This window comes from Carassius auratus, chromosome 22, assembly GCF_003368295.1.
Source record: "Carassius auratus strain Wakin chromosome 22, ASM336829v1, whole genome shotgun sequence".
NCBI lineage: Eukaryota > Metazoa > Chordata > Actinopteri > Cypriniformes > Cyprinidae > Carassius > Carassius auratus.
In genome coordinates, this window is record NC_039264.1 from 30606951 (window position 1) to 30627609 (window position 20659).

Sequence of the window (20659 nt, forward strand, 5' to 3'; positions counted from 1 at the left end):
ATGAATAACTTTCTTGACGGAGGATTGTAATGCATCACAGGCAGTCAGGTACAAGGAAGAGAGACCACGGCTCTTTAAATTAGGTAAGACAAAAAGCTGTATTCTTCGCAACAGGTTTATTGACTTGTAATAGCAATTTAAGGTGGAATATGTCAACGTCGGGTCCAGTCGGGTCTGTGTCTTCCCGATGGGTTCAGGTCCAGATTTCAAGTAATATACGGGTCCGGGTAGGCATTTCTCGGATCTACACGGGTCCGGGTCCAGCTTTTGAAATAATAGACGGGTACGGGTCGGTTCGGTGTAGTACATTACGGGTCTCTGTCGGGTTCGGGCAAGAATTTTTGGACCCGTGAAGACCTCTAGTGCAGATCAAACACTTCTGTTGGCTTCCCTGCCTTTTGGCAGTTTAGAACGTGATGAGTGATCCAGTCATATATAGATCAGTGCTGTAGATCTACTATAGCAGATCTATCAAAGGACAGAAACATGTGATGCGTGTCAGGAGAGGATCAGTGATAACACACACACACATCTGAACCTGCAGTTCCTCTGAAAATTAGCAGAATTACTGTTGCATCAACAAAGAGATCAGTTAAATAAAACTATCCAGAGATGAACCCAGATCATGTTCTCTGTTAGTGGATCAGCAATCCAGTGTTTGGTGAATTCTGCTACATAATAATATGAAGAGCCAGCATCTAAAAATCAACTAAATATATCACTATGAATGCTTAGCTGTCACAAGCTAGTTCCCTCTTTGCTAACTTTCCTCACCTCCTGCTTAAAAGCCAGAAAGATATTCAGATGCTTGAGAATCATGATCTAGTGAGCTTTTGCGCTTGAGGTTATTTTAAAGAATTTACTTTTATCTTGCACATTTAATTGATTCCAGCTTCATCTTCTCTTTTGCAGGTTTTTGGGTCCTGCTGCAGATGAAGGCTGTCAGTATGTGACTGGAATTGTGGGTAAAAACCCGTTACTCCTGAGAGAGGTGGATCTGAGTGGACGTAAACTAGGAGACACACAAGTTAATCAGATCTCTGCTCTACTGCAGGATAAACACTACGCTCAACACACTAATGTGAGTTTTTTTTTTTTTTTTTCATTGTTACAAGGACACTTTTAAATCCTTGCTGCTGTGTTTTTTTATGTGTCTTCGTCATCATCAGCAGTATTTGTCATCTGTCAGCTAAAACATACTGGTCAATATTCAGATGAAAACTAAAGTGTTTTCTCTTTATGCAGTCTGAAGAAAAACTGTATCACAGAAGGAGGTTGTCATGTTCTGGCTGCGGCTCTAAATTCAAACCCTTCAAATCTGACAGAGCTTGATCTGAGTGAGAATAAACTAGGAAACCCAGGAATGAAGATCATCTTGACTCTGTTTGAAAATGTACAGTGTAGACGGGAAAAGCTGAAGTAAGTATTTTAAAAGTGTATCCCATTAATTACCCAGAGTCTAGTGACCAACCACAGTTTAATAAATTTGAAAATATTCATTTTGGACTGAGCTATATTTTTAAATAAAAACTAAATAAATGCTGTTTTATAAGTTATGGAGAATTGTTTTGTGTCTTCAAACAGTCGTAAAACTGAAAGCATTCAATAATTAAGAAACAGATTTAATATGAAATATAATTTAATCTAAGATGTGTTTTTAGTAATCTGTTTTATTTCTGATATTTTTGTTCTGGCCAGTAGAAGTTCTGAATGACTGTTTAATGTAAAAAAAAAAAAAAAAAGCCTGTTAGTGTGTTATTTTGAGCTTATAACGTGAATTTGAAATGTATACTTAGTTTAACGTTCATGTAATTTCCAACATTTTTGGGCAGATTTTACCAGATTTGTACAACAAAGTATTTATAAACCTGTTGTGAACTAAACACAGAAACTTAAAGAATATAAAGAAAATAAAACACATTGTTGTAATTATGGTTTAGGATTAAGTACTGTACTTTAAAATGCAAAAATTAATAATCAAATTAATTATTTTACAGTGTGATCATCATTCAAATCTAATATTGACAGATAAAAGTAGTAGCTAAAGCTGTTATTTGTGTAATTGTATGTGTATCTTAATTAGTTGTTTTCTCTCTTCTACAGGTTAAACTGCATCAGTATTACAGATGAAGGTTGTGCTGCTCTGGCATCAGTGTTTAATTCAAACCTCAGAGAGCTGGATCTGAGCAGGAATCAAATAGGAGACTCTGGAATGACAGAAATCTCCATTCTGCTGAGAAATTCACAGACACTACAGATACTCAGGTCTGAATTTGGTTAATCTAAACATGAATCAATGTAAACCTCCAGCTGGTCTGTAAACTGGTGCTGTTTCACAAGGAATGGGTCAGAGATGTGAAATTGGTGTGTTGGTGTAGATACATTTATAAAATTTTGACAAACAGATTGATTTTTGAGGTGATGGGAAATGTTAATATCCTAATGGTGTAATAAATGTTTTTGTAATTTATTTATTTAGTCTTTCTGAAGACTTTCAGACTGCAGTATCACTGAAGAAGGTTATAATACGGTTGCAATCAAAATTATTCAACCCCCTTGACCTGCAAGACATTTGGCTGGGGAGAAAAATGTTATGAAAACAACTCAGGCATCAGTATAAAAAAAGTTTGTTAATACACTTTTGAGTGATTCGGGGAAAGTAACCTTGATGAATCATGATGAATTTCTAATTGGAGACTGAACAGGGCACTGATCTACATTCTATGACTGATCCCTGAACCAAGCAGAAGTAGATTTGGATGATGTACTTTGGGATGACTGTCCTGCAGGAAAGTCCATTGATCATCAGCTTCAGTCTTTGCACCAAAGGCATCACAATTCTTGTCAAAATGGCCTGATACTTCAAAGAATCCCTGGTATCCTTCATAATGTCATGGATTCCACTTCCTGCTACAGTAAAGCAACCCCATAACCTATCATTTCATCACAAGTTCTCTATACACCTGGGTCTGTCTACGATAACTCCTTCCAGGACAGCCAGAAACCTAGGAGGATTAGACCCTTCCTGTCAGAGCAAGCCACCCAACTTCTTGTCCAAGCTCTTGATTTCTCCAGGCTTTGGATAAAAGCATCTGCTAAATGATTCAATGTAAACTTAAATATATAACAGGATATCCACCTTCAAGTTTTACAATGGAGATGGTGTTCTTCTGCTTATGAGTTTTGCCTTTTTTGCCTTTTTTTCTGATCCATGGGTCTAAAAAGTTCCAGTTTGGTCACATCACTCCATAAAACATTCTTCCAGAGCTCCACAGGTCTACACAAATGAATTTTAGGAAGTTCAAGTCGGTCTTTTGTTCTTCTTGATCTAGAGTGGTATTCTGCATGTCTCAACATGAAGGCCGTCTAGTGTTCTTATTACACACTGCATTGAAATGGTTTACCTCCTTTCATCGGGTCATCTTGCAAGTCTTTAGCTGAACATTGCAGGTTTTTCTCAGTTGCTCTGATTAAACATTTTATGATATTGTGGTTTTTCTTCAACACCCTCAAAGGTTTTCTGGTACAACACACTTTAATCTAAGAAATAAGGCTGAGGGCTGTGTCTTAAACTTTCTAAAGGAAATAAATTATTTATTCGATATAGCTTTTGCAATATCTCTGTTGACTTTGCAATTTTTGCTTCAATCTCTGAGGGTTGAGTAATTTTGATTCCAACTGTAGATTATAATTGTGGAAAATTAAAACTGCAAAAATTTAAAATTTCATTTTTTGTAGTTTACGTTCACCAATATATATAACCTTTACCCAGCTTTACTGTGAAAAGAGTTAATTCAGGCCAAAAACGTACTTGTGTGACAGTCTGTGTTATAAGGAATAATACCATGTTTTCTAATAGACTTTCAGACTGCAGTATCACTGAAGAAGGTTATAAAGCTCTGTCTTCAGCTCTGAGATCAAACACTTCACGCCTGATAGAGCTGGATCTCACAGGAAATGATCCTGGAGAATCAGGAGTGAAGCAGCTCAATGATTTACTACAGGATCCGAACTGTCAACTCAACACACTGAGGTGAGATGTGATGACAAAATGCCAAATAAATCTTTGGGGAAGTTGTGGCCTAATGGTTAGAGAGTCGGACTCACAATCGAAAGGTTGTGAGTTAAAGTCTCGGGCCGGCAGGAATTGTGAGTTGGGGGAGTGCATGTACAGTTCTCTCTCCACCTTCAATACCATGACTTAGGTGCCCTTGAGCAAGGCATCGAACCCCCAACTGCTCCCCGGGCGCCGCAGCATAAATGATGAACACTGCTCCCCGGGCGCCGCAGCATAAATGAGGAACACTGCTCCGTGTGTGTGCACTTTGGATGGGTTAAATGCAGAGCACGAATTCTGAGTATGGGTCACCATACTTTGGCTGAATGTCAAATCACTTTCACTTTTTTTTCTCACTTAAATGATACGCATGTGAATTATATAATTTGACTAATTTAGTAAGGTATACAATTTGTTGCATCAAAAATGATCAAACATGAAAAATCAGATGCTGCAGCTGCTGTTGTTTTGATGATAAATGTCAGAACAGTTTAGTTGTGTTAAAAGCACAGGTGGGAAGTCCAGGGGCCAAAGAGTAAAAGTCCTGCCATATTTTTGTTCCACCCATGAACTCATCAGCCGATTTCACCAGAGGAGGAACCAAGTCATTCCTTCCAAGTCACAAACGAGTCTTGAGTCAAATCCCAAGTCCTCAAAGAGTTAAAGTTAATGAGATAATTAAGTGACTAATTAAATGATGATTGTGCATTAATGATTAACATCTGCTGTTATTGAGAATTACAGAGGATCAGATGGTGATGTTTTATGTACCCTATGCCAAGGGTACAAAAGCTGTAACCTTGAGGGTACATTCTCAGAAAATAAAGTACATAATTGTACCTTTAGGGGTACAATAGCTTGTCACTGGTGCTGTACCCTTGTGATTTTTACCTTAAGAGACCAGTTTTGTACAGAGGTGGGAAGTCCAGGGGCCAAAGAGTAAAAGTCCAGCAGCTGATTTCACCAGAGGAACCAAGTCATTCCTTCCAAGTCACAAACGACTCTCAAGTTAAATCCCAAGTCCTCAAAGAGTTAAAGTTGATTGTGCATTAGTGATGAACACCTGCTGTTATTGAGAATTACAGAGGATCAGATGTGGATGTTTTATTGGTTAAAAAGAGGCCACCATCATGGAGATCAGTGTTTGGTTTAGTTGTACTCTTGACCCTTGTCTCGTTGTGCTAGATCTTTCTCTGTAGCTCTGCATGGGTTGTTGTGGAGAAGACAGAACTGTGACATATGAAAAACATATAGTTACAATGAGCTGGTTTAACTATATCTCAAATATTTTTGTCTTCTTCCTTATCACATTTCTAGGTTTTGAATAATTCCAGTGAAACTACAGCATGCACACAAAAAAGCATTGCTCTAATATTTACAGGATATGGATATTTTTTTTATTTGTAACACATATAAAAGTTTGAACTCCAGTGCTTTTTAGACACACACAGATATCAAGAACCAGCATATGAATCTCTACAATGGTTACAATCAACAAAATGCTTCATGTTGCAATACATGAATTACTCCCATAATGCACCGCAGTATGAATAATAATTTTCACCACTGTTGAGGATCACATGATAAATGTTCATGGCTAAATGCCTAAATCCAATTTATTTTTCTTAATATTAAAGTGTTATAAAGCATTATATGGTGGCATTTGCTTAATGAGGTTTCTCTCTTTTTTGTGAAAGTGACATACAGTTAAGTGTGGTGACCCGTACTCAGAAATCATATTCTGTATTTAACCCATCCAAAGTGCACAGACAGAGCAGTGAATTCACAGCAGTTCTCTCTAACAACTAAACCACGAACTCTTCTCATATAATCAAGAAATTTAATCAAGATCATGCAATCATCAAAAGCATAAGTCACCTGCTAGATCAAGAGTTGTATCAGCATTGCACAAATGTTTGCTGCTAAACAATAATGCAATTGTATAGAAGCAAATTTGTGAAAACCACTTAAAGGCTCAAGATATCAACGGAAGCAAATACTCACCACAATTATGGTGGCAAAGTTTTTTTTTTTTTTTTTTTTTTTTTATTGATTTCATCCAAAGCTGTGCTTAAAGTCAGTTGTAGTTCTTGTGTTTCTCTTTTCTTCAGTGATGTTGATTGTAAACAGCAGGTGTTCATCACTAATGCATCTTCATTTAATTAGTCACTTAATTATCTCTTTAGCTTTAACTCTTTGAGGACTTGGGATTTGACTCAAGACTCGTTTGTGACTTGGAAGGAATGACTTGGTTCCTCCTCTGGTGAAATCGGCTGATGAGTTCATGGGTGGAACAAAAATATGGCAGGACTTTTACTCTTTGGCCCCTGGACTTCCCACCTCTGGTTAAAAGTTACAGGTTAATCAGACATTTTGGGTTACTAGATGTACTGGTGTTCAGTAGTTTAGTGTCTCAATAAACATTTATGATTGTGTTATTTTGGACATTGCTAATGAAAAATATTCAGTATGATATTATCCGGATTGTTTTGATATTACTGAATGCACTGTACATTATATTTCCATCAAGCTCAGATTCACAACACTGTAGATCTACTACAGCAGATCTATGAAAGACCACAAACATGTGATGTGTGTGAGGAGAGGATCAGTGATAACACACACACACACACACATGTCTGAACCTGCAGTTCCTGAGCTCCTCCGCGAGACAGAATAGTTATAGGGGGAGGGACGCAGCCAGCCCAGGCCAATCCTTTATAGCGTGATGTCCTATTTGCAAAGTTTACAGTAGTAATAGTACGTAGACATTTCCATTTTATTTATTCTAATTTTATCTACTTTATTTTTTTTTGTTTTCTATCAAAATGTTTTTGTGTGAAAACAATGTTCTTGTGTGGAAGTGTTTGTAGTAAAAGCTGTTTTGCACAGAAATTAATTGCAGCCGGCTTTGTTTTCGATGTTTATTTGTGAGTAGGTATTGTATGAATAACATAAGTCAGCTTAAAAAAAAAAAATCACATTGCTTCAATGTTGAAAGACACAAAAGGAGACAATGAGTTCAGGTTTTTAGCCAAACACACTTATCACACGATCCTCAACAGTGGTGACAATTTTTCATACTGCAGTGCACGACGGGAGTTTTTACTAAGGTTTTACCCAGCATGCAACATTTTGTTGATTGTCACCACTGTTGAGAGTCATATGCTGGTTCTTGATGTCTGTGTGTGTCTACAGAGTATAGTTTTTCAAATTTTGTATGCACTTAGTAGATTTAAAATTCACTTACTTTAATTTTTTTTTTCCATAGTGTAGTTTTACTGGGTTGATTATGCTTAATTTAAATAGAGCTAATGTTAATTTGATTGTAATCTGACCACCTATCACATACAGATTAATTTCTTCTCTCTGCTTTACAGCACCTCATGCAATGCTACATAAAGAGATCTAACATGACAGTCAAGGGTCAAGAGCCCCACTAAAGCAAACACTGATCTCCATTATGGTTGCATCACTTTAACCAATAAAACATCAACATCTGATCCTCTGTAATTCTCAACAACAGCAGGTGTTCATCATTAATGCGCAATCATCATTTAATTAGTCACTTAATTATCTCATTAACTTGAGTCCCTTTGATGACTTGGGATATGACTTGAAGACTTGCTTGTGACTTTAAAGTCCCAACTCTGGTAAAAGCTGAATGTCAGTCAACAATCCAAAGAAGACTATCTCATGATGTCCAAGTCAACATGAGTTATAAGCAGAAAAAGCATAAGATTATCTGTCATTACAAGGTTCGACTCAGCAATGCATACATGTTTGTTGCAAAAACAATATTGAAATTGTTTTGAACCAAATTGCTTTGAATTAGTAAAAGGGTCAAGAGACTACCTAAAGCAAACTCTGACCACAATTATGGTGGCATAGTGTTTTTTTTTTTTTTTCAGTTGAAAGCTGTGGCTAAATTCAGTTGTAGTTCTTGTGTTTCGCTTTACTTCAGTGATGTTGATTGTTAACAGCAGAAGTTAATCACTGATGTACAATCATCATTTAATTAGTCACTTAATTATCTCATTAACTTTAACCCTTTGAGGACTTGGATATGACTTGAAGACTTGCTTGTGACTTGAAAGTCCCACCTCTGCTGTCTATTAAATGCCTATACAATTATGTGATGGCGATTTTAGCGGTGATCACGGAAGCAGCTTTACTGATTTGATGCGCATGATCATATCGTTAGATATATCGCCCAGCCCAAGTTGAGGTTCATATGTTGATTATTGATGTCTGTAATTGATAATTGATGACTGTCATCACCAATATAAAGTATAATAACACCTTTATACAGATTAACAGCTTATGCTATTTCTTCTGGGCTTTTGAGTTATAACCAGTGTTGGGAAGGTTACTTTGGAAATGTAATAGGTTACAGATTACAAGTTACCCTGTTTAAAATGTAATAGTAGTGTTGTCATTTTTTCAATTACTTTATTAAAGTAATGTAACTAATTACTTTTGAGTACTTTTTGATTACTTCTCTAAATTTGTGAAAATTAAAGAATAATAAATAAAAGCATATACATCAACTCAAATACAGTTATCTAATAAGCATGTGTTGTATTTGGTGTAATAAACTCCTGAAACATTGGTGTGTTTTTAAACTGCTGTCTCTTTGTATATGATATGATGATAGTTTTCTCAAAATAAGTAAAATGCACATGAAGTGACAGAGCAGTTCTAGAAATTATGTTTATGTGCTCGTGTACTCATATATTGAGGCGGCAGAAGTTGAAAACACTGCGAGCTTCAGTAGGCCTACACTGTCAGAAATAGGGGTACAGAAGGAGTCAATTTCTGTCCCCCAAGGAACAATCTACACTAACGTACCCCATAGGGCTTATTATTGGAGGTGTTAATTATAGGACCTAAAAACTCTGCTTGTAATTACCTAGAACACTGTCTTAGACTTGATGGTTGCTCTGTCAATTCTTCGTCATCAGTTAGGAACCTAGGTGTGCTATTTGATCGCAATCTTTCCTTAGAAAGCCACGTTTCTAGCATTTGTAAAACTGCATTTTTCCATCTCAAAAATATATCTAGATTACAGCCTATGCTCTCAATGTCAAATGCAGAAATGTTAATCCATGCATTTAGGACTTCAAGGTTAGATTATTGTAATGCTTTATTGGGTGGTTGTTCTGCACGCTTGGTAAACAAACTACAGCTAGTCCAAAATGCAGCAGCAAGAGTTCTTACTAGAACCAGGAAGTATGACCATATTAGCCTGGTCCTGTCATCGCTGTACTGGCTCCCTATCAAACATCGTATAGATTTTAAAATATTGCTTATTACTTATAAAGCCCTGAATGGTTTAGCACCTCAGTATTTGAATGAGCTCCTTTTACATTCTACTCCTCTACGTCCGCTACGTTCTCAAAACTCAATTTGATAATACCTAGAATATTAAAATCAACTGCGGGCGGCATATCCTTTTCCTATTTGGCGCCTAAACTCTGGAATAACCTACCTAACATTGTTCGGGAGGCAGACACACTCTTGCAGTTTAAATCTAGACTAAAGACCCATCTCTTTAACCTGGCATACACATAACATAATAATATGCTTTTAATATCCAAATCCGTTAAAGGATTTTTAGGCTGCATTAATTAGGTAAACCGGAACCGGAAACACTTCACATAGCACCCTATGTACTTGCTACATCATTAGAAGAATGGCATCTACACTAATATTTGTATGTTTCTCTCTTGTTCCGAGGTCACTGTAGCCACTAGATCCAGTCTGTATCCAGATCAGAGGGTCACTGCAGTCACCCGGATCCAGTATGTATCCAGACCAGATGGTGGATCAGCACCTAGAAAGGACCTCTACTGCCCTGAAAGACAGCGGAGACCAGGACAACTAGAGCCCCAGATACAGATCCCCTGTAAAGACCTTGTCTCAGAGGACCACCAGGACAAGACCACAGGAAACAGATGATTATTCTGCACAATCTGACTTTGCTGCAGCCTGGAATTGAACTACTGGTTTCGTCTGGAGAACTGGCTCCCCAACTGAGCCTGGTTTCTCCCAAGGTTTTTTTCTCCATTCTGTCACCTATGGAGTTTCGGTTCCTTGCCGCTGTCGCCTCTGGCTTGCTTAGTTGGGGTCACGTCATCTACAGCGATATCATTGACTTGATTGCAAATAAATGCACAGACACTATTTAAACTGAACAGAGATGACATACCTGAATTCAATGATGAACTGCCTTTAACTATCATTTTGCATTATTGACACACTGTTTTCCAAATGAATGTTGTTCAGTGCTTTGACGCAATGTATTTTTTTTTAAAGCGCTATATAAATAAAGGTGATTGATTGATTGATTGATTGATTGGACCTCAAGGTACATGTATGTACCTTTTTGAGGGTCAAAAAGGTACATAGATGTTCCCAAACATTAAAAGGTACATATATGTACCGTTTCTTTTAAAGGTTAAGGTACAATTTGTAGAGCCAGCCCTAATTGGCTACTTGAATCTCAATTTAAAAGAACTTCCGGTTTCTTCTGTTTCTTTCTTTTGGCGGAGACGAAGTCATAGCACGGTTACGCATTCTTACCAGATTTGGGTAGTCCAGGTGCCAAAGAGTAAAAGTCCTGCCATATTTTTGCTCCACCCATGAACTCAGCAGATGATTTCATCAGAGGAGGAAACAAGTCATTCCTTGCTGTACCCTTGAGGGTACAGCCCAAGTGACAACCTATTGTAACCCTAAAGGTACAATTATGTACTTTATTTTCTGAGAGTGTATGTGTAGTAAAGAAACTGCATGTTTTTGCCATTAATTTACAGGAGGGGCGGACTGGGAAAAAAAATCAGACTGGAAATTAAAACTCATACAAACAAATTAATGGACAAAACAATTTTTTGTATGGACCTGACATAAAAAAAAGGTTTAAATCTTTAATTTGGGGACATGCTAAATAATTAAAAGTACTCTCCTGAACTGCACCTTCACTTCCATTTTTCTCTTCAGTCTCTTTATTTTGCCCTGTTATCCATCTCTCTCATTACTTTAATACTCAAGATTGAACAAAACTTTACTTTACAATACAATACTCTACAATACTACAATATGTTTATAGAAAAATCCTAATACTGTACACGATTATGCACAGCAAAATCCCCAGTGTTAATTTAACACTGAGTGTGGATTATATAAACACTGAAGCAGTGTTAAAAGTAACACTGAAGCAGAGTTGAAGTTAATGAGATAATTAAGAAGTTAATTGAGTTATGATTGACCATTATTGAACACACCTGATGTTAACAAGCAGAATCACAAACGAGAAAAATCACAATTTGTGTGTCACCATTATAGTGGTCAGTGTTTGCTTTAGTTGGGATCTTGACCCTTCAGTTATTAACTTTAGATTTTGTGTGGCGGTGGTAACTGAGTTATACCATACAGACAGACCACAGCAAAGGCAATCTTATGGTATTGATTGTGGTTTGGACTAATTGTCATGGATTGACCTGAATGCATGTGAAAGCATGTTGTAGCCAATAAAAACTCATCCATGGCTCCCATCATGCATTGCGGCATGAATAAATTATGAGCTGATCTGTCTTTTTAACTTTTTATTCTAACTATATTTTATTTTTGCTGTTTTTATGTGAATTTTAAGTATCTAGTTTTGTGATGTTCAGAGTAGATCGGTTTATCTGGATATGCTGTTTGTCACCGTTTTTGAGATTCATACGCTGATTCTTGTTATTTGTGTGTGCCTAAAATTCAAACTTTTTAATACAAATAAAAAAATCTGAATCACAGAATCACAAGAGATGCCTACAAAATGTATAGAAAATACAGACTCTTTCGTTGTGTAATCAAAGCTGTTACAATCAATAATGATCCATAAGAAGAGAAGAGACTGTAAAAGAGTTCAGTAATTAAGGTCAAGCAACAATTACATTAAAACATAATCATCAACACCCAGTGATTTTTGCTCTTGGCTTAACACACAAACTTTTAACCCTCATGTGGTGTTCGGGTCAATTTGACCCGGAGAAGATTTTCTTTTTCCCGAAAATAATAGTTAAAGTTATCGCTTTGGACTGAAACTTAGTGACTTTGTTCCCAAAGGGTATAACTACAATTAAAAAAAAATTGGGAAATTTTCTTACTTTTTTTGTGGGGGTTTTGTTACCTTGTTACACTTGTGGTGTTCCCGGTCAAAAATGACCGGCCTATAAAAAATAGCTCATAAATCACTCATTATACCATATTTTCACCCAATCTTGGATTCAATCTTTTTGTCAACTTGTTCTCTTTCAATTAGGACTGGTTTTATATTTCTGTTTGCATCTGATTAATCGTGGGCCTCATTTATCTGAGAGTAGGCATCTCGTTTTTTGAGTAAAAAACAAATAATTTATGAGTAAATTTGGAAATATGAAAAAAATTTATGAAAAAAATGGCTACTGTTGATCACACTAGTCTACTCCAATGTTTCACCAGGAATTTTGTTTTGAAACTTTTGTTTTGTAAAAAATATGGCACATAGTCACACTTGTGGTGTTCCCGGTCAAAAATGACCGGCCTATAAAAAATAGCTTAGAAATCACTCATTATACCATATTTTCACCCAATCTTGGATTCAATCTTTTTGTCAACTTGTTCTCTTTCAATTAGGACTGGTTTTATATTTCTGTTTGCATCTGATTAATCGTGGGCCTCATTTATCTGAGAGTAGGCATGGTCAAAAATGGTCACAATGGCCGACCATTGAAAGTGAATGGGAGAGACTGAAAATAACAGAACAATTTAGTTTTCAGGAGCATGTTCATTATTTTCATGTACACATATGTGCATATGTGCTTGCAAACATCGAGCCCTTGGACCTGTGCATGTATCGATACATTTATACACACGCTACCCAGACACACACACGTTAAAACACACAAACTTTTTTGAGTATTACACAAGGAAAACCTTCAGGAGGAGGCTGTTCCTAGAAGAGCTGGGGAAATCCATGGTGACCCCCCTGATACAGAGGCGCCAAAATATACCCAGAGCACTGCCCTCTGCTACATTGGTGAGAGACATACAAACACCAGAACCAGGTCCTTCAGCTGGCACAGGCAAAGGAGAGAAACGAAAGAGATGCACTTTGTGTGCCCCAAAAGATGTGAAAACAGGCACTGTCTGTTTCAAATGCAGAGTGCACATTTGCAAGGCACATACATTATACTGTTGTCAGTCATGTGCATAAGTGACACAAAATGACCAATTGCAAGTTACCTTAAAAATGCTTTTGTTAGTCACTTGCATGAGTTCACACAGAGACCATCACAGTTTCTTATTTTGGTTAGTTCATAATTTGGAAAACTGAAAGAAAATGAACAGTATTTGATTTGTATTCTCTATATGACAGCGTTAATGTGTTTATTTTTTGTATGTCACAATGGTCAGTATTGTCATGGAACAGCACAAGTGTTACTGTGCACCCCTTTTCTGAAAAATTAAAGCATTTCAAAATACAAGCCCTGTGTTTTGTAATCTTCTACATTCACTTTCAATGGTCGGCCATTTTTGACCGGGAACATCACAAGTGTGACTTTGTGCCATTTTGTACAAAATAAAAGCATTTTAAAAAAAAAAATTCCTGGTTAAACATTAAAGTAGGCTAGTGTGATCAACAGATGAAACTTTTTTTCACCTTTTTCACAATATTGACAAAATTATTAACAAATAATGCTTTTTTCACTCAAAAACTGAGGTGCATAAGCTCGGATAATGACTCCTAAAATTAAATAGTTTGAAAATTAAATGCAAAACCAGTCCTAATTGAAAGATAACAAGTTGACAAAAAGATTGAATCCAAGATTGGGTGAAAATATGGTATAATGAGTGATTTCTAAGCTATTTTTTATAGGCCGGTCATTTTTGACCGGGAACACCACAAGTGTGACTTTGTGCATTATTTTTTACAAAACAAAAGTTTCAAAACAAAATTCCTGGTGAAACATTAGAGTAGACTAGTGTGATCAACAGTAGCCATTTTTTTCATAATTTTTTTTCATATTTCCAAATTTACTCATAAATTATTTGTTTTTTACTCAAAAATGAGATGCCTACTCTCAGATAAATGAGGCCCACGATTAATCAGATGCAAACAGAAATATAAAACCAGTCCTAATTGAAAGAGAACAAGTTGACAAAAAGATTGAATCCAAGATTGGGTGAAAATATGGTATAATGAGTGATTTCTAAGCTATTTTTTATAGGCCGGTCATTTTTGACCGGGAACACCACAAGTGTGACTATGTGCCATATTTTTTACAAAACAAAAGTTTCAAAACAAAATTCCTGGTGAAACATTGGAGTAGACTAGTGTGATCAACAGTAGCCATTTTTTTCATAATTTTTTTTCATATTTCCAAATATACTCATAAATTATTTGTTTTTTACTCAAAAAATGAGATGCCTACTCTCAGATAAATGAGGCCCACGATTAATCAGATGCAAACAGAAATATAAAACCAGTCCTAATTGAAAGAGAACAAGTTGACAAAAAGATTGAATCCAAGATTGGGTGAAAATATGGTATAATGAGTGATTTATAAGCTTTTTTTTATGGGCCGGTCATTTTTGACCGGGAACACCACAGGTGTTATTGGGTTTTGAACACCACATGAGGGTTAATTTAAAAAGTCACAAGCCAAGATCCCAACTAAAGCAAACACTGACCACTATAATGGTGACACACAAATTGTGATTTTATCGTTTGGTGAGTCTGCTTGTTAACATCAGGTGTCTTCAATAATGCTCAATCATAACTCAATTAACTTCTTAATTATCTCATTAACTTCAACTCTGCTTCAGTGTTACTTTTAACACTGCTTCAGTGTTTATATAATCCACACTCAGTGTTAAATTAACACTGGGGATTTTGCTGTGTGTTTTTCCCTTACAAAAATCGACCATGCTTTTTTTAGCCTATATACAATAACCTTGTTTTGTTGCAAATGGATTTGTATTTATTTTTAAATAAATAATTTTGTAAAATAATTTTAAATTTTTGGTTACCACAGTTAAACAATAGTAACTATTTTCTCTGGATTTATAGTAATATATTAAAACGTTAATTTTCGTAAGGGTTGTGTTGTTGTTTGTCGTAGCTCCCCCTAAACCTATAAAAAAAAAATCTGATTGTTTTTCAGCTAAATTACTAATTTAACATTACTACAGATAATAATGATGTCCTTTATATAGTATTTTGAGTGATGACTGATGAGCAACGTGCTGCTACTTGAATAAATAAAAAATAAAAAAACAATGACAAAAAATCATCTTTACAGATGAAACTGACCTGAAACCCTTAACAGTAGTTCTGCTTCTCTGCTCCAGCTGTACGCTTCCACAGTCCACTCTATTCTCTCTCTCTCGCATTGATTACTCTGAGTCTGATCCAAACCATTTGGCGCAGAAACACGCAGAAAGTGCTGCATCATATATTGCATTTTTGGGGTTTAATATTCACAGACACTAGTCCATGTCATGTTTTGATTCAAGTGTACTGACCTACTTTTGATTTAGTCATCCAAAATGTGGCATATTCCGTTCCGTTTTATGACTGGATTCTACGAACTTATGTTTCCGAATCCCGGAAATTATTAGGGTGGTATGTCTCAGAATAGTCGGTGCAATTTGGGAAATAAATCAGTTAAATCTGTATGTGGATGTGTGTAAATATTCAAATGTAATCCCCTTTGTAATCGTTACTAATTACTAATTACAGTTACATTAATTTTGTAATTAAATTACATCACGCCTTAACATTTAACTAGTTACTCCCCAACACTAATTGTCTGGGGTAATTTTCCAGCTTTCGTAAGGAGGGCCTGCATCTCTGTATTGTTTAAAAGGGGTCCACTTATCCGAGTCATGGTTTTTGAATTCATTGTCACTTATGACAGATGTTGAACAAAAATCCAGAACAAAATAGTTTTCTTTGCTTAAACGTTTATGCAAAATGAACTGCACAACATTTGAATATCTCTGTTTATAATAAAGACCTCCAATGGCTTGACACCTTTGCCACTCAACAGTGTGATCTTGTTTATGATTTGGAATGGTGTTTGTGCACACAGCTTTGCAGAAAAGACACTGCTCCCAGAACCCACTCAGCTGTTCAAAGAGAATATCAACTGGTTTTTCTTTTAGTTTGAAAATAATAGGCCCTGAGCCTTATTGGGTCCTTTCGTCCTTTTTGCAACAAGTCCTTGAGTGAACTTGCAACTGACGACTGGAGGATTTGTGATTATCAATATGCAGATTCTCAAAAGTCCAACGAGAGAGAAGATTTAGTCACATATGCAAATGATTTACTCACAATGTAGAGGGTTTGTTGTGGTATTGTTGGCCCAAGACTTGAACCCACAACCTTAGGAGTCATACTCTCTAACCACTAGGCCACGGCTTCCCTATTTAAGGTACTTTATGTTCTATTGTAAATAAAATATTGTCTCCTTTAGTTTTCATTTTATTCAAATTTAAAGGGGGGGTGAAATGCTATTTCATGCATACTGAGTTTTTTACACTGTTAAAGAGTTGGATTCCCATGCTAAACGTGGAAAAAGTTTCAAAAATTAAGTTGTACGTTTGAAGGAGTATTTCTGTTCCAAAAATACTCCTTCCGGTTTGTCACAAGTTTCGGAAAGTTTTTTTCGAGTATGGCTCTGTGTGACGTTAGATGGAGCGGAATTTCCTTATATGGGTCCTGAGGGCACTTCTCCCAGAAGAGCGCGCGCTCAAGTATAGCACAGCACTGAGAGCACAACAGACTTCACTGATCAAAGCAAGAGCGTCGCGAAATGTCACAAAAGGAGTGTGTTTTTGGTTGCCAGGGCAAGACAACCCTGCACAGATTACCTAAAGAGAAACAGCATTAAGGGACCAGTGGATGGAGTTTATTTTTACAGAGCATCAACGGAGTTGTGCAAGTGTTTGTGTTTGTTCCCCTGCATTTCGAAGATGCTTGTTTTACAAGGCCCAGTTTGACGACGGATTTGCACATCGTTTATTTCTAAAGGATAATGCAATCCCAACGAAAAAGGGTCACAATCGTGTGTTGGAACCGCATGCGGTGAGTAAAACTGCTTCAAATATCTCTGTGTTGTTAACTTAGCTATCGGCGCGTAAGCACATCAAGTAAACAACATGCGATGTTGTCATCAAACTGCACTTTCCACATGTACAGCTTAAGAAAAAAAAAAAAAAACGACAAAGTGGAACTTAATCATTTTAAAAATCGGTACAGACTATTTTTCTCTTATGAATATAATAAAACTAAAGACTTTTTGGAGTTATGAAGAATGCAGTACTACTCTATAGGTACTCAAGATTAACAGGATATTGAGTGAAAATGAGCATTTCACCCCCCCTTTAAGAAACTTCCCAAAATTTCTGGAATTCGGGTTATAAAAGACAAAAAAAATAAAAATTAAATCGTCAACACGTTTAAAAAATTTTCTTTTTAGTAAAATATGACATGTCTATAAGTGGAGGGGGTCGAGAGAAGGAGGAACGATAGACTCACTCAGACGTGAGGGGGTAGACACCAGCTCCAGGGTGGAGTAAGGTAAATTGGTGTCACAATATACCTGTAAATAAGTAACCTTGTGAGTATAAGGGGTACAAGTACACATCGGTAGGTCTTGATATAAGATATTTAGAGATGTGTACAGTTACAGAGGGAACAGGTGCACACCTATAGGTCTTAGAGAGAGACGTAAAAGTTTGTTTCTAGGTGTGCACAGTCCAGGGGGGGACAAAAACGCATTCTTAACAGGCATGTGAACCCGTAAAGGGCAGTGCTGGGTCAAGCACCGAGGGACAAGGGACACATAGGGCCGTAAATAGGCAGTGCTGGGTCAAGCACAGAGAGCCAAAAATCACGAGAGGCCATATAGGGCAGTGCATTTACGGCCGGGTAAGCCAAAGTAGGGGTATGGGAAATCCCGAGAAGAATGTAAGACACTAGACGGGGGTTCTAGTCGTATCTCGCTCTTCCAACTCTCGATCACCCACCATTACAGACGGGGGCGCCCCGAGCTTAGAAATAGGCCAGGTCAGTGGTTAGGGAAAAGAGTATCCAAAATTAGTGTTTAAAAATAAATAGTGATAATTCATATGTGCACCTATAAAAATATAGGGATATATGCAAAGGGAAAGTATTGATTGATCTGGGATGCCTCAGGAACAACCCCAAAAGAGCTAAAATGTAGTTTTCATGACCCTGATTGGATTGGACCAGTATATGGAAATTCTGGAATATACTTTGCAGTTTCATCACGCAGAAGTCAAGTGCTGTTGGTAAGATCGCCGCCTCAATATGTTTTTGGTTTACGAGTCCTGAATCCCTCAGAGTTCTCTCTCTCTCTCATTCAAAGTAAGCTAAAATGCCGTTATCTGAGCCTGTGTTTAAGTGATAAGATATTTATAGTACAGCACAGTGTTTCAGTCAAATCATAGGCACTGAGATGCTAAAGGACATGATAAAAAGAGTTCAGATTTAATGCATTAAGAGGGAAATTGGTAGTTAAATGTTTAACTGCCCAATGCATGTAAGAAATAAGAGATTGTAAAAATAATGAATAACAATTTAGGAGCAATTGTTACAGAGACATGAGGTCTTTAAAATCATAATACAGACCCTGAGCTATAGATGTAATAATTCTGAATAGTTATACAGTTGTATTGCTATTTGTTCTATGACCAGTAACTTATCTGTCTTATTTTTAGTCTCCACCACCATACAGGGCCTGATGGCTGCAGCTACAGAAGCAACAGAAAATTACAATGAATGGACGGGTGTGAAAAATAAATTGACTGAGTAATCTCAGCATGATAGTTTGGAGGTATCCAACTGATTTTAGCAATTAAATATTAGTTTGATTAACCCTTTTCAATGTTTTAACACTAGTAGGTGCTGTCAATGGCTCTCATGGTTCTTGAGTGCACCTTTCCTAAGTTGCAGGAAATACTGGATTCTGGAAGAAGACTGTCGAGGATGTTGCAACGGGAAAGAGTGGTTACCAGTGTGCATGAGGTGATTTCTCAATGACGGGTAAGATCCTCTTCTGGCCAATAGGGGACAACCTAAGGCAGGGGGTCACCGCCACTGGGCACCTGCCCTGAAGGGAGGTGTTATATGTGAGATGGTAGTGGAGTTGAGCGGATGCTTGATAGGCCTAGAGCATCATTAAGAGGGGAACTGTATGAAGTACAGCAATCTGCCTCAAAATGTGAGCTCCTCCAGACCTGATCACCAGCAACCGCATTCCTTGATTGATTGTTGTGACAAGCGTCCACAACTTGATGCAACTGTGCCAGGGGATCACACCCTGAGGACAAGAGGCTTATTTATAAAGAGTTAATTAATGGCAATGGGCTTTCAAGAACCATCAAGACCATGTGATGACAGACATTATTTTGAGACAAAATTTCTTATGAGGCTAAAATGATATTGAACTAATATGTCTATACCATAGTCTTTACTCATAAAGGTCATTAGGCATGGCACAAGATGATTACAAGATATGGTGGTGGCTAAAAATGAAGACTGCTTCTGCTTAATCAAGAGATGGTTTGGATAACAAAGGTTACGGGAATTAAGCATGTATGGTAAAAATAATTTTAAAGAAATGTTCCTAGCATTATGTATTTTAAATGGTCTAAACTGAGATTTGAGATATAGAAACTTTGACATTTTTAACCTATTTGAATGATTTAGGGTTATATGTTGTAATGAATTTGATATTATAGTATTAGTTAAAGTTTGGCGAAAATTGTCTAAATAAATAAATAACTAATATTTTGCACAGTAAGAGAGAGAGAGTGTGCTTGAGTGGAGGCAGGGATTGTGCTCTTCTTCTTTTATTGGCCTGCTAAGTCAGAGTAACCAAAACAGAGCAATGATTTTAAGACCAAAACAACCAAGCTGATTTTACTCTAAATAAAAATCATTAAAGAACAGGCAAACTTTGAGATTAGATTAGAGACTAGGTTCAAACTAGGTAAAATGCACAGACAATGTTCAAGTTTAAATCCTTCCGATTTAATACCAAAAGCAAACCTTAAATATGAGCTGTTAAAATATTAATATGTTAAGTGTATGCATGAACGAGAATGGCTATTATATATTTTTTGGGGGACGATTCTAATCCTGTTTTGTTTCAATTGTGTCACTAGACTCACTAACCTCTGGAATAAGGGTTTTATCATTACAGATGTGTTAAGTGAAATTACTTTACAGAAGTCGATAATTCTGAGTGAAACTAATGAAAAGACAATGCCGAACATGGGACGAGCTTTAAGTGGATTGGTTATCCAGCTCTGTCTGCTACTGGTAATAATGACTTGTTTTGTCTTTTATAATGCTGATTTAAATCACTCTCTGGATTAATATGTTTAAGAGTGTTTATATGATTGAATTTGTGAAATTTAAGTTTGCCGTCCAAAATGGGTTTAAAATCCATGCCTAAATTTAAATGAGGGTCTAAATTTTAACAAGTTAACACTTTGTTGTTTGAATGGTGAAGGTAAATATTTTAGACTTGACGGCAGAAA